Source organism: Rutidosis leptorrhynchoides, chromosome 10, assembly GCF_046630445.1.
Source record: "Rutidosis leptorrhynchoides isolate AG116_Rl617_1_P2 chromosome 10, CSIRO_AGI_Rlap_v1, whole genome shotgun sequence".
Classification (NCBI taxonomy): Eukaryota; Viridiplantae; Streptophyta; class Magnoliopsida; order Asterales; family Asteraceae; genus Rutidosis; species Rutidosis leptorrhynchoides.
The window spans coordinates 58,590,658-58,595,758 of NC_092342.1; the positions used below are offsets into that span (position 1 = coordinate 58,590,658).

The 5,101-nt window shown below is 34.4% G+C and overlaps 1 non-coding gene across 1 annotated transcript; it reads left to right on the forward strand.

The window, feature by feature from the left end:
• Positions 1-3,781: 3,781 nt before the first annotated feature.
• LOC139873859 (small nucleolar RNA R71) lies at positions 3,782-3,887 on the forward strand. Its single transcript, XR_011767573.1, has one exon. It is a non-coding gene; the product is annotated as a small nucleolar RNA R71 (small nucleolar RNA).
• The last annotated feature ends 1,214 nt before the right edge of the window (positions 3,888-5,101 follow it).

The window sequence follows — 5,101 nt, forward strand, 5'->3', positions numbered from 1 at the left end:
ATGGACTTCGTCCGGATGGATTAGGACGGGTCTCTACAATTTTTGAATTCGAGCTCGTTTTAGATAAAGGTTACTACATGAAATAAGTTCAAAATCGATCCTATAATCTTTCTGGACCATTAATTTAATTTGAAACATAACATAAAATTCGAATTTGATTGAAGAACAAATGTTGACCTTTTCAATTCAAAACTTTGACTCGAAAATTGGAATTCAATACAACGAATTGGAATTTGATATTTTGTAGGTAGTTTACGTGGGTGATTCCCAACAAGACTGCATTTAAGGATTTGAAATTGGATTTAAAATCGAGCTTTTGACAATAATAACCAAGAACAGAGGTATACGACCTCTTTTAAAAAAAATTCAATTTAATTCACTAAATTTTTTTGTTGTAATTGATAATTGATAGTGTAAAGGAATTCGTGTGATTTCCTAAACAACCTGAATTGATTGATTTATAATAGGTGTAGTCAACAAGATCGAGCAGGAGAAATTATAAAAATAAAATAAAAAGCAGATAAAAATATATAAAAGTAGATCACGATCTAAAAAAATTAAAAACAGGTTAAAAAGAAAATGGAACGCAGAAGTCAAATACAGAGGGAAAGAAAAAAATAAAAAAATAAAACAGATTTATATATACTGATTTAGTACATTGTTCTTGACTTTTTATTTATTTTTTATAAATATATTAATAACTAATTAATAACTAATTAATAAATATATTAATAATAATTTGATAATATAATAATAAAAGTAATAATAATAATAATAATAATAATAATAATAATAATAATAATAATAATAATATTAATAATAATATTAATGATAATAATAATCAAAATAATAAAGTGATATTAACAATAATAATCACAATAATAATAATAGATAATAATAATATTTACTAAATATCAAAATAATATTAAGAATGATATTTAAAATGATAATAATCATAATAGTATTATTATAACAAATTGTGGTTATTAAATCTGATGTTAACATTATTATTAATGTTAATAATAATGATGAAAGTGATATTATGATATTTTTTTTACTTATACTTAATTTAATATGTACATATTATTAATCATATAATAAATAATTATATTCTATATGATAACATTTATTTAATATTTACACATTTTATATGTATATTTAAATATATACATTTTTATTTACAGTTATTTGTTCGTGAATCGTCGAAAGTAGTCGGAATCATATAAAAGTTAGGTTTAAATTTAGTTGGAAATTTCCGGGTTGTCATATAACCCATTTCAAGTGTTCATGCTAGTTACACCAAATAACAAGATCGAGCATATAAATTACATGCACGACATTACGATGAGCCATAGACACTAATTAACACCAATTCAAGTCTAAAGGTCTAATTTATGAAAATTAGAGATTTTGAAAAGCTTACCCCAAGCTATGAAATTGGTACCAAATTGAAGAGGATGATGTAAGGATCACAAATATGTAATTTATTTTGATGTTTGATTACTAGATTGGATTTAGATGATGAAGTAGTGAATTGGATGTTTGAGAGTAAAAATGGAAGTAGTAGAGAAAGAGAGATGAGATTGAATGAATGAGTGGTGGTGGTGGTGGTGGTGGGTTGACTAGTTGACCTAGTCAACTAGTTTGCCCACTTGGCAACTCTAGTCCCTCGAGTTTGAAAGCGGGTGCGTGAATTAACCAAACTAATTATTTTAAACACACGAGAGTAAACGGAAGATGTTATAATCCAATAACGGGAATATTAAGAACGTTAGTTAACGGAAGGTACGAATTTAGATAACGAAAGATATTATAAAAAAAACGGTGTTAAAATAAATTTAACGGAAAAAGGCGGGATGTTACAGGCTTCAGGTCACCTAAATTTAAACGTAAGTAAAAAGAATAGGGTATTAAGTTGATACTTGCACCTGAGTCTGCTAAAGAACGTATCAAATCAGATCCATCCACACGACAGGGCACAATGAATGGCCCAGGATCACCCAACTTTAGTGGTAACTCACATTTTTTAATAAGAGCATTGCATTCCGCTTCAAGAAACGCGGTAGATGCTTTCTCGTGATCACGCTTCTTAGCTAACAAATCCTTTAAAAACTTCCCATAGTTATGCATACCTGCAAGCACATCAACCAAGGGCACATTCACATAAATATTTTCAGTATTATTAGACTTACAACCATTCTCCTTCGATTTCTCAGGCTCGCGGGCTCGCGGGTATGGAACTGGAGGTTCATAAACTTTCAACTTTGGTGAACTTCAAACTTTCAATTCATCATCCACCCTAGCTTCCATCTCATGCTTAATTCGAGACATATGAGACTCGGTATCTTTTTCCTTCTCAACAAATACGGTCTCCTCCACCATCGGTACCTACAAAACATTAGGATAAACAATAGGTGGAGACTCGGGAGTCTACGTGTTAACAATCAAACCACCTCGGGTGGTAGTAGAATTTACATGCTTACTTCTCGTCGGCCCGGTATTCGGATTAGCATGAGTATTCACCGAAAGGGCAACCGGTTGCAACTTAGGTGACGGTTTCACCTTAGCTTCTACCTTCGCTTCAAACTTTTACACAAAATCTTGAACTTTTAACCTTGGAAACTCGATAGTCTCCATACTATTCACTTTCGAAACATTCAGTAGCGCATTCGGATCTATTGGACATCTTGAACATTAAAGAGTTCTCAAATTCAGGAGAGATATCACGAATCGTATTCCATCGTCCATATCAAGATCAACATTATTAATACTTTCCCATATATTCTTCAAACTCTTCACACTCAACCCACTATTCACTTCCACGTCATCCTCTTCCTCTTTCACTCTCATAAATCCCGAGTCTTGGAGATGAGTATAATTTAGCTTGTCGGTATAATCGGGAAATACAAAATCACTATACTCCGTAGAAGTAGCAATGGCGTTAACCTGCGAGTAATTGGAAAATTGGGGTTCCTTGTTCTTTTGGGCACTTTGACTTGTACTTGCACTAGGGTTCACCTTGGTGTCTGATGGGAGAGTACCTGGTGGTCTCTCCACTAACATTGTTGCCATTTTACACATATCGCGCTCCAAATTTTGGATCGAGGTTTGTTGAGTTCGCAATTGTTGCCTCACTAATTCTTCGTTTTGTGATTGTTTAACCATGTAACCATGCACCAAATCCTCCAAGCTATCTTTCTTCGGGACTTGTGGCTGAACTTGGGGTTGCACGAGTGCATGGTATTGATTTTGGTTTTGGTATTGGTTATTGAAACCTGGTAGTCCATTTCACTGAAAAGCAAAGGTCATTTGACTACCTTGGTTACCTTGGTAACCCATGTTCCTTCCTTGGTATGCATTTGAACTTCCACTTTGATTTTGAGCATTAGCCAATAGATTCACATTTTGAATCATCGGTCGATCGTTAATATCACAATCCTTAGAAAGATGAGAACCATGGCAAATCTCACAACCCACTTGCATAGCAAAAACCGTTGAGGTTAACTTCTCAATTTCATTTCCAAACTTCTTAAATTGCTTTGATAATGAAGCAATCGTCTCACCACTATCATCCTCCGAAGTCGCATTTGCTATTGCCTTTCTTATCGGGGTGTCCCTCGAAGGTGTCCATTCAAAAGTATGAACGTAAATGTCTTCCAACAATTGATAAGCTTGGTTTGGAGACTTATACAAAAACACACCACCCGACGAAGAATCAAGAATACCTCATGTATGTTCATCTACCCCTCGATAAAAAGTTTGGACGATTTGTCCTTTTTGTAACTCGTGTTGCAGGCAATTTCTCAACATTCTCTTTAAGCGTTCCCAAGATTCATAAAGTGATTCATCATGTTTCTGAGCAAAGGAATTAATCTCCATTCGTAACTTTTCGGCCTTAGCCGGTGGAAAATACCTCGTAATGAACTTATCCCTTAACTGAGCAAACATAATGATGGAGTCGGGTTGCAAAGATTTCAACCATGCACTAGCATCACCTGATAAGGAATACGGGAAAGTTCTCAATTTAAAAGCATCGTCTATTCACCTTGATTCTTGTACAACTGACATAAATCACGAATTGTTCCATGTGTTCAGTCGGATTACTGTTTGTCCTTCCATCAAACAGCTTCTTACGCAACATATGAATAAATTGACTCTTAACCTCCCAATTCTGGGTCGTAATGTAGGGCCTTCGAATGACGGGTAAAATTGTCGGAGGTGCAGTTTGTCGCGTGGTCCACATCGGTTGATCATCAGGATCCTCTGCCATTTCCTCTTCTTCTTCTTCAAATGTTTCTTCGTAAACTGTTAGATCCAAATCAGGAGTGGGACCACTAGTTTCTAATTCAGTCTCAATCTTTTCTTTAGTACCACTAAGGCTTTCCTTTGGTTGTTGATTTTTCTTTCAAGCTTTGGTCTTCTTGGTATCCTTATGAAACTTTCTCTCCGGCTCAGGATGAGGTTCTAACAGTTTTCCCGTAGGCAAACGGGGCATAAACCTTGTCACCTAGCTGTAAGATCACAAGCACAAACAAGAAACCGTAAACAGAAAAGTAACTTTCGTGGGATAAATCCCAACGAAAGGATCCAGTAACAAAATAGATAATAAAATTCTAAAAAGACTGTACTCCGCGGCAGCGGCGCCAAAAGTTAATGTGCGTTTATTATACTTAAAAAAATGGGACAAAAAAGTTTTAATTTACTAACACACAAATGGGTACGAATCCCAGTCATATGTAGCTAGCTAAAAGTAAGTTCGGTCGATCCACAGGGAGTAATTGTTTTATTGGATTGAATCACAATTAATCAAACTAAAAGGGGGGAATTTTCTCAATAATGAGAAAGTGGTTTTGAAAAGCATAAATGAGAGAATAACAAATAAACAATGATAACAAATGGTGCTCACTCAATTGATTCTCCTCAACATGGATTACATGACAATTAAACCGATTATTTCGTTGAAAAGGTATATAGTCTTATGACTACTGGACAAATAACCACGTGACCTCAACTAACAAGAATCAACCAACTCTCATCGATCTTTCCTTATCAGTCAAACTATACCTGACTAATGAATGTGAGACTCAACCCAGTTCCACTC